Below are 11130 nucleotides of genomic sequence, written 5' to 3' on the forward strand. Positions count from 1 at the left end.
TAAATAAATAAATAAATAAATAAATAAATAAATAAATAAATAAATAAATGAATGCACTCCTGACTATATATAGTGTCTAAAAACTCTTGTTTCAGATATTTTGTCCAGTTTTCTAGTTGTTTATTACTAGTTCCATACCACTTATTTTTATCATGGCCGAAAGAAGAAATCTACATTTTCCCTGCTTGTGTCATTGAGCCAAAGAATCATATGAAAAATGACCTACCTCTGGACTTTTTAGGTACATGAGCCAATAAATTTTTTTTAATTTAAGACAGTATGAGCTGGATTTTTCTTCTGCCTACAACCAAACTTTGTATCCTGTGATATGCTATACACAGACTTGGATTCACAGCCCAAACCTGGAATACTATATAGTATTTTTTCTCCTACATTTTCCCCTAAGTCGATATTTGGCAACACAAGCATTGCTCTAATTCATTTACTGAGTACCTAAACGTAAGTGAGATGCTATGCTAGACTCTAAGAGTGTAAAGATAAAGTTCCTGCTCTCAAGAAGCTAATAGTCTACTAAGGGAAATTCACATAGATGCAAATAAAGACAATACAGTTTGTTGTGGATTGAATTGTGTCCCCCCCCCCCATAAATATGTAGAAGTCCTAAGCTTTGATACCTATGAATGTGATTTTATTTGGAAATAGAGTCTTTGAAGAGGTAATTAAGTTAGGATAAAGTCATACTGAATTAGAGTGGGATCTAATCCAACCGGTGTCCTCATAAAAAGAAGAAAGTTTGGATACAAATACACAGTGAGAATTCTATGTGAAGACGGAAACACAGAGACACATAAGGGAGAAGTCTATTAAACAACTGAAAGTAAAAAATAAATAAATAGAGGTTGAAATAAGACACACCATGCAATCATCAAAAAAACAAAAACCCTATAAGAAATATTAACACAAGAAGTAAATTTGAGGAGGGATATTTTATAGTGATAAAAGGATTATTTGACAGAAAAACATAAAAATCCTGTTTGAATGTATCTATTATCATAGATTGAAAAAAATATAAAACAAAATTTGAAAGTACTAATAGAAGAAATGAACAAATCACTATCATAGTTGGAGATTTCACAGACCTTTCTCAGTCATTGAGAGGGAAAGTAGGCAAAACATTGGTAAGGATAAAAGATGTGAATAGTGCAATTAACCATTTTTTCCTAGTTGCTATAGAATAATGTACCCAACAACTTCAGGACACCCATTCATTTTAAGTGTATGTGGACATTTATCAAAATAGGACATAACCAAGGTCGTAAAGCAAGTCTTATTAAATTTCAAAAGACTGAAATTATAAAGAGTATTTCTTTGATCAAAGTGAAAATAAACTAGAAATCAACAATAATAATATGCCTTAAAATGCTGAAACGTTTGGAAACTAAGCAAGATACTTTCAAGTAACCAATAGGTTAAAAGAAGAAATCACAATAAAAAGTGGAAAATATTTTTAATTGAATGATATATCAAAATATATAGGATACATTTAAAGCAGTGTGCTCTAAATGAATATATGTTACAAATGTTTATTCATAATGGCCTCAAACTAGAAACTTTCAAAATATTTATTAACAATACATATAACAATAAATAGAAAGAATACATAAAATGGAATAATTACTTCAATGAGACAGATTGAGCCACTGCTATAAGTAACAACATAGATGAATCTCACAGACATAATGTTGAGTGAAAAAAGTTATACATAAAACAGTATGGTGTATGATTCCATTTATATGAAATTCTTAAATAGCCAAAATTATTCATATTATAGGTCAAAATAAGGGTTACCCTTGAAATGTGTTGACTGGGAGGGGTACAAGGGAGCCTTCTGCAGCCCAGAAATGTTCTATATCTTGATCTGGTTGGTTGTTACACAGAGAGATAATGGTAAAAATTCATCAAATTACATTTTGCTGTGTGTAATTTGTACTTAAATAAGTAAGTAAAAAAGAAAATATCTCATAAAGTTAATCCTCTTTCAGAATTCGTCTCTTCAGAATTCTCTTGGCTATTCTTGCTTCTTGATTTTGCCATAGTTAGAAGTTTAGACTCATTGTGGTGGCTGTGGAGACGTACTACTTGGATTTTCTTTTAAGAGAACCTGCGGTGAGAAAGTAAGTGGCTGCTGCTCTCATGCTGTCCTTGGCCCCTCTTGGTCTGTGGTAGGACTTGGTGGGGATATTGAGCCAGACCATCAGTGTTCACTATGGGCTCTTTCATTGGGCAGTCTTTCCTCTAGGGATCCCCATCAGCCTGATGGAGACTTTCTCAGAACTGCATTGACGCCTGAGGCTCTTCCTACCCAAATGTCCCCTTTCCTCTCTCTTTTCACAGGTTCAGTCCTGCATCGTGGTCTGAGGGCTCCGTCCACTTACTCCTGTTTCCCTCCACTTTATCATTTGTAGGCATTTCCCAATAAACCTCTTACACATCTAATTCTGGTTTGACATCAACAAGATTGGAAACCTTGGAGCTTGTAGTCTTTTCTCTAAATCACCAATACGGCCATCTTTCTCTGGTTCCTGCAGCTTCCTGTGGCACCAACAGAGAGCAGAGCCTGGATCTTTGCTGTTCTGAGATCCACAGGTATGTCATCTTCCACCAGTCTGAAGGAGACCTCTTCTCATCTGAGACAAAGCCTATGTTGTCTCAGATATCTGTTATCACTCTTTAAATATGATGCACACTGTTTTCTCTTAAACCTCACCACCTCTAGCAAACAAATGGATATCGCCATTGGGCAATTACAGAAGCTGAGTTCAAAGTCAAAAGAATGTAAAAACTAGACTGAGAATTAAATGACTGCTACTTATGGACCCAGTCCACTAAGTTAAGCTGATTTTAAAGGCCTGGAGTCAAGTACACAATGAGCATCGTTTACTTTGAAACTTTATCTTTCAGGCTTGTAAATGATCTTTTTTATAGTGTGGCTGCCTTTCATGTGAGGGGATCTTATTTTTCACAGTGGGTGCTTAGTAGTATTATCCTTCTGAATGGTCGACAGGGCTCCCTACTGCTTCATGATTATTTGTAGAACAGTGTCAGTCTCTGGGGCCCTTAATTTTTCCTCCCCTGGTACAAGACAAATGCACTGAAATTGTGCCAAGATTTCGCTTCAACCAATGCATGAGATAAAGAGGATTTACAGGCAAAGAACTCCCTTGAACAGCAGCCAAGAAGCAGATAACTTTTAAATAACACAATGTGGTGGAAGAAACTGCCTTGTGGCAATCCACTGTTGAGAAAAAGAGCAACTATTTACAATACATGTTGGCAAACTGTGCATGCTTAAGCTCTAGAAGGGCGAAAGGTGACCATACTGTTTATGGGTTTCCTTACATGGGTAACACTGAATGGAATGTTATAAACAGAAGTCTTATATTTTTATTATTTGTCTTCAATCAGTTTCAATAGATTTACAACAATCAACCACATGACTATTTCAATTTGAATAAAAATGAATTCAAAGAATACATTAAAAGAAACATATTATGATAAATTACCTAATATTGTACAGATGTGCCCCCTCACTTTAAGCAAATTTAGATTTATGAAGTAGGTAAATAATAGATAATTGCTTTCTTTTACTTAAGGGCTCTTTTGTTTTTTGATATAAAGTGATTCATCCTTAGATTTCTATAGCAAACTCTAAATGTTCTAAAAATATAATTAGATTTCAAAAACTCTTTTCGAAAACATATTTTCTGGAACCTATCTACTGAATCAAATGAAGTTTGTTATGCTAAGATTCTCAAGTTGTTAACAGTAGAGAACAGACAGTATTATGAGGTTTAATTAGCTTCTAAAACCACAGTTGTGGCTAGTCCGTCAGAGTGACAGTAGCTAGGGACACTGATTTTAAAACATACATAAGACAAGGAGATAAAATGTCTCTTAGCCATGAACATGACTACGTGAACTGTAAAAGGGTGCAGGGGAGAAAGAGTCTGAATCTGAAGGTCAGTGATAATCAAGATGCAAAAGAGGTGTTGTCTGTAGTGGGGTAGAAATCCATCAAGTTTCTTACTTCCTGTAGTCCTACTTAATAGTCACTCCCAATGTTCTGACAACGAATTTGCTGCTCAGGTACCTTAATACCAGGAAAGGAAGTGCAGTGATTTAGGAAAATTGGGACTAACTCTCATTATAAATCATTTAATAGACACATTTGATGATCTCTCCATGTGTGGATAATATCACATTACTGGACCAAAAATATTGAGGACAAAGTCCTAGAGATCCAACAAAGAAATTCTAGTGGTCAGTAAGACTTTAGATGAGTGGTTCTCAAACTTTTCCACAGCATGGCACATTCAGAAAATGATAATATTTGTAAGTCACTCTGAGATGAACTGGAGGAGATTTGAAGGAATCGATATGGGGCTTGATGAGAAAAAATTATAACATTTCTATTATATTACATATTTATAAAAAAAAGAAAAGAAAAATTAGTAGAGATATATTAAAAATGGAGTTTGCAAAAAATTTACAAATAAAATTGCCTCAGATTTTTAAATGAAAAAGTTGTTTTCTTCTGCGGATATTTAGTACATGTACATACATACACACATATGATTTATAGCTCAAAACTGCTATATGTAATTCCTGATCCAAACCTTTCATATTCTTCTTAGTCACCTTGGTCAGAAATTATGTTTACACAAGTAGAGGTGAGAAATATCAGGTTATTACTTCTTCTTCAGTGAATGAAAACTGCTTTTTTGCCCTTAATCAGATACTTTGTTCTTTGATCTTTTAAAATCTTACTTATTAGTAGTTTGGCTGCCTTTCATGCTTATTTGCTCAATCTGCAAATAAATGTATGGCTATTTTGAAATTGTTAAACTTTGTAAAGCTCTATGAGAAACAACTTTACCAAGCAGAATATACTATTTATATACAATTCTTTCGTTTTCAGTCAAAACAACATTTTCAGAGTTATTTAGGTCAGCTCCAGTTCCCCCTTACTGCTTCCAGTGTTTAATTTGTATACATTAAAATTCACTCTTTGTGCCGTAAAGTTTTATGGGTTTTGACAAATACATGGCATCATCTACGGTTATAGTACCCTATTAGTTCCATCACTCTAAAACTTTCCTATGCTTCCCCTAGTCAAATATTCTCCCTCTACAAACCCATGGCAACCACTGATCTGTTCTCATCACTATACGTTTGCCTCTTCCAGAATCTAATATGAATGGAATCATATTTTGTAGTCTTTTTGGTTTGGCTTCTTTTACTTAGCAAAATAAAGATCCCTCGGTTTTGTTGTATGAGTTAATAGCTCAATCCTTTTATCCCCGAATAATATTCCATTGTAAGAATATCTCATAATTTTTTAATTCAACACCTATTAAAAGACATCTTGGTTGCTTCCAAGATTATAAATAAAGCTGCTATAACTTTCACGTGCAGGTTTTTATATGGATTTTAAATCAATTTTCAAAGTAGCAACATCAGGAATGAAAGAGGGAACATCAATATAGATACTATAGCTATTAAAAAGATAATAAGAAATTATGAAAAGATTTATATTTATAAATTTCGCAAGTCATTTATAGTGGGCAAATTCCTTTAATTACATATACTACTAAAGGTCATTCAAAAAAATAGATAACTTGAATAGCTGTGTATCTATTTTTTTAAAAAAGTTCACAATTAAAAATCTTTCCATAGAAAACATTCCTGACCTAGACAGTTTCAGTGATAAATTTTAAGGGAGAAATTTTACCATTTCTACATAAACACTTTCAGAAAAATGAAAAAGAGGAAACATCTCCCATTTTACTTTATGAGTCTGGCACTATCCAGATATCGAGAATGGAAAAAGATATTACAAGGAAAGAAAACTACAGACCAATATCTCTCACTAGTATAGATGCAAAATCTTTAAGGGAATATTGCCAAATCAAATCCAGTTTTATGTAAAATGATAACACATAATGACCAAACAGAGTATACATCAGGAATGCAAGGCTGGTTCAACATTTGAAAATAATTTCATGTAATGTCACCATATTAATAGACTAAAGAAGAAAAACCATATGATCATATAAATAAATGCTGGCAAAAATCTAACAGAATTAAACTTTATTCATGAGAAAAACCCACTAGCAAACTAGGAGTAAAAGCAAACGTTTTCAAGCTGATAAAGGGCATTTATAAAAAACAAACAAACAAACCCTACAGTTCTTTGTAAAGACTGAATGCTTTCTCCCTAAGATTTGGCACAAAGCAAGAATGTCTGCTTTTACCACTTCTATTCAACACTGTACTGAGATTTTACTAAGCGCAATGTGGCAAGAAGAAAAATGACATTCAGACTGGAAGGGATGAAGTAAAAATGTTTTTATTTATAGATGACATGAACATCTATATCAAAAGTTCTAAGGAATCTACAGATGAAACTTACTAAAACTAATAAATGAGCTTAACAAGGTCATAGTACAGAAGATCAATATATAAAAATCAAATATATTTTTATGTCATTTATACAAGAAATGACAATTTCAAAATTGAAATTTAAAAATTCCTTTTTACAATAACATCAAAACCCACAAAATACTGATACAATTTTTTAAAAATACAAATGCAAGACCTATACATGTAGAGATAAAATTTTAAATATCCAAATAAATTGATATGCCATATTCATGAATGGGAAGACTCAGTATTATTAAGCTACGATTCTCTCCAAATTTATCTATGGATTCAAAATCTCAATCAAAATCCTAGCAGATTTTATTGATTTATTGATTTATTGATTTATTTATTTTTTAGGCGAGGCAACCCTTGGTTGACCTCACAGATTGCAAGGACCTCGTCAGCTTATAATCCCTTATTTTTTAATTTTTTATGTCTACAGCACCTGGTCTTCCTAGGTGGTCTCCCATTCAAGTACTAACCAGACCCAACCCTGCTTCGCTTCTGAGATCAGACAGGATTGGGCTTGTTCAGGGTAGCATGGCTGTAGCCTAGCAGATTTTTAGTAGAAATTAACAAGCTAATTTAAAATCTGTAGGAAAATGCAAAAGACTCAGAATGGTCAAAACAATTTGAAAAAGAACAAATTTAGAGGACTCATGTTACTTGATTTCAAGACTTACTATAAAGTTAGAATAATCAGGAGATTGTGGTATTAGTATAAAGATAGATATATTAATCCATGGAACAGAACAGAGTTCAGAAATAGACTTGCATATAAAGGTCTATATACATTTTTGACAAAGATGCTAAAGTAATTTCATAGACAAAGAGCAGTGTTTTCAAGTGGTACTGAAACATTTGGACATCCATATGCAAAATTGTTATCCTCAACCCCCATCTCATACCATATACAAAAATTAACTTGAAATAGACCATAGACCTAAATGTTAGAGTCAAAATAATAAGACTTCTAAAACCATACATAAGAGAAGCTCTTTATTTTAGGAGTGAGGCAGGGGTTAGGCAAAAATTTCTTAGGGTGAAAATAAAAAACTCCTAGCTTTAAAAAAAATTAATCAATTTGACTTTAATCAAAATTGAAAGCTTCTGGTCTTTGAAACACAATATAAAGAAATGAAATGATAAAGCATATACTAGCAGAAAATATTTCCAAATTATATGTATGATAAATTACTTATATCCAGAATAGAACTCTTAGAACTCAATAGTAACAAGATAACCCAATTAAAAGTAGGAAAAATATTTGAACAGATACTTCACAAAAAAACATATAGAAATGGTTAACTAGTACAGAGAATGAGCTCATTATCATAAGTCATAAAGGAAATGCAAATTAAAACCAGATGGAGATACCACCCATTAGAATGGCTAAAATTAAAAGGACTGACAATATCAAGTGTTGTAGAGCATATGAAGCAATTAGATCTCTCCCTTATTGCTGCTGGGAATGCAAATATAGCATAGTTCCTTTGGAAAAAATTTTGGCAAGTTCACATAACATTAAATATACACATGGCATAAGACCCAGAAATTCCACTCTTGGGTATTTTCCCAAGGAGGGAGAAACATATGTTCAACAAAAACCTGTGTTTAAATGTTTACAGATTTATTTATAACAGTCCAAAATTGGAAAGAACCCAAATGTCCATCAACCAGTGAATGAATGTTGTACATCCATGCAGTGCAATACCACTCAGCAATCAAGAGAGACAAGCTATGGATACATGCAACACCACGGACAAATCTTACAAGCATTATGCTAAATTGAAGAAGCAGACACAAAAAGCAGTATATTGTTCCACGTATAAGGCATTCTAGGAAAGACAAAATCATGAGGAGGAAAAGCCCAGATTAGTTGTTTCCAAGGAAGCGGGTAGAGGAAGAGGTTTGACTTCAAAAGGGCATGAAGGAAATTTGGGATCATGAAAGTGTTCTATATCTTCATTGTTGTAGTGATTGTGCAACTGTAAACATTTGTTAAAACTATCCAACCGTACATGGTAAAATAAATAGGACCAACCAAGAGACACTTGCAGTAAAGACCAAACACTAGAATGAAAGAATCAAAACGATGGTTTTAATGATTTCATGAAAACTCTTTATAATTTGTTACAACACTGTATTTTGACTGGTATGATGTATTAGTTCAGAATATGGCTATGAGAGTCAAGAACTTGACTTTGGCTCAAGTCCTAGCTCTGCCATTTTTTAGTACAGTGACCTTATGCCAATTATTTTATTCATCCCTCATAAGGTTATGATGGGATTTAATGATGCATTTTAACCACTTCATAATTGCCTGGCTCCTAATGAGCATTTGACAAATGTTAGTTATTTGAAGAACATTTAGAAACAGCTTAGGTGGGAGACACACATATATAAACAAATGAATTACAATGTTATGTAAAAACAGCAGAAATAGAGCAAGTGTAAGTAAGGCACAGTGATGATATAAAATGAGAAATGTTTCACTGTGTCTAGAGAAGCCAAACGATTAAAATAAAATTTGAAAGACCAATAGATGGTTTTCAGGCCAATTAGGAGAGTGAAGGGCATAAAATGTCACGGTGTACATGGAGAATTATGAGCAGTTTGATTTTTTTTAGTGATTAGAGAAGCTATTACAGTAGAGAGGAGTCAGCCAGAACAAGGCCTTGAGTGCCAATTTAAGAATCTTGCCACATCTCATCATGTATATGGTGGAGCGATTGGGAGCCAGAAAAGACAGAGACATATTATAAAGATAACTTCGATCATCCTGGAGAAGATGGAGTGAAGCTCCATGAAACCAGAAGACAGGAGACCTTTGAGAAGGCTTGTTAAATAAATCCAGGTAAAGGATGGTGACGTTCTGTACTTGGACTATGGAAATGGAAAGGTCAGAATAAATTCAAGAGACTTTTAGGGGAATCCAGTAACTGACTGTATATGAAGAAGGATAATTCTAGGATGACTGCAGACTTCATGCTTGGATGATGGTACTCCTTGATAAATAGAAAAACATGTTTATATTGGAAAAATGATGAGTGTAGGTTGGTAGTGTTGAAGAATGAGGTACCTGTGGACATCCAAGTGAAGGTGTCCAGTAAGAGGAAGGATGTATAAGCCTACAGCTAAGTATCAGAGTCTGATTTGGAAATACACACACACACACACACACACACACACACACACATGCACACACACACATACATATAAATGTGCATGTGTATATATGTATACGTATATATATATATATATGGCAGTCAAAGTCACGAGTATAAAAAAGATCACTGGGAAAATCATATAGTATGAAAAGGGAGCCAGGAAGAGATTCCCTAGGAAATATCAACATTTAAGGCTTTATAGAAAATCCCTTAAATATATTCATAAAAGTTGGAGGAGATCAAGAGCAAGTCTTTTCAAGGAAACCAAGGACAGTGTTTCAATAATGAGGTACCATCAAGAGTGTTATATGCGGCAGTGATGTCAAGGAAGATGAAGTCTAAGAAATAGCCAATAGATTTGGGTAGTTTTAGTGGTGCGGCGAAACTAGATCACTATAGCTTAACGAGTAAATGAGAGGTTAAAAATGTGTAAGTATCAAAAGCAGGCTACTTTTTGGAGAGTCATAGTTAAGAAAAGAAAGAGAAAAATAGAATGAGAGCTAGAAGGAGATACAGAATCAAAGGAGGGTTTTCTGTTTTTGTTTTTTTTCATGAGGCCTAGGAAAGACCTCACTTATACTGAAAGGATAAAGGCAGGAAGAGAGGGAGAGGCTGAAGATCCAGGAGTGTAATATTCCATGTCCAATCAGGAGACATAAATCACATGTCATTTGACCATAGAAAATTTAATACAAATAATTGTTAAATATATAAAAAGCTGTTTATCAGGTAATTGAGAAGACAAGAAGAGAAATGATATGAAAGAAGCAATTACATGAAGCGTCGAACACTCAGAGCTTGGGGACCAAAGGGAGCAGGTGGAATATGGTTCGAAAAGTGTAAAGGGAATTCAGGAGAGGGAGAAGATTTTTGCTAAAGTCAATCAAAGCATATTTTACGAAGATTGCCCTTGAGCTGGGCTTAATTAAGTAGAAATGAAAGAATATTCCAAGAGTTGTTCATGACCTGGAAAATAGTAATCACTTAATAAATATTTGCTGAATAGATGAAGGAACAGAGTGAGCAAAACTGTAGAGGAGACGAGTATGGAAAAATTGGGGTTGGGGGCAGTAAGTTTGGCTGGGGCTCGTGTGGTGGTAAATATTCGGCACAGATAGAATAGGGATGGGCAGACATATTTGAATACCAGACTAAGGAGTTTAGACTTTATTTTAGGAAGCCACTGAAGTTTGAGTAGGGGAGTGACATGACTAGAGCAATAACTTCTGGAAGGTTAATCTGTCTGTGGTGTGTAGAAAGTACTGGAAGCGGGGAGAAACCTAAGTTATCAGTTAGAAGGCCAAAAATGATGACCTGGATTGGGGCGACAGTAAGAATGTAAGAGAGGAAATAGAGGGGAAAAAAATATATAGATGGTTAATTGACTGAACTACTGATTGGAAATGGGGGACAGAAGAGGGAAAAGGGAAACCGATTCTAGGCCATTGGGAGGAATGGCAGACAGAAGGAAAGAGGAGGAAGGGGAGGTTTCGAAGGTAGTTTAAGTTCTGTAGGG

General features: G+C 34.2%; 1 pseudogene; it reads right to left on the reverse strand.

The window, feature by feature from the left end:
• Window positions 1-6877: 6877 nt before the first annotated feature.
• LOC112475664 lies at window positions 6878-6996 on the reverse strand (annotated as a pseudogene).
• Window positions 6997-11130: the final 4134 nt, after the last annotated feature.

The sequence above is a fragment of the Pteropus alecto genome, unplaced genomic scaffold (genome assembly GCF_000325575.1).
Source record: "Pteropus alecto unplaced genomic scaffold, ASM32557v1 scaffold11, whole genome shotgun sequence".
Taxonomy (NCBI): Eukaryota; Metazoa; Chordata; class Mammalia; order Chiroptera; family Pteropodidae; genus Pteropus; species Pteropus alecto.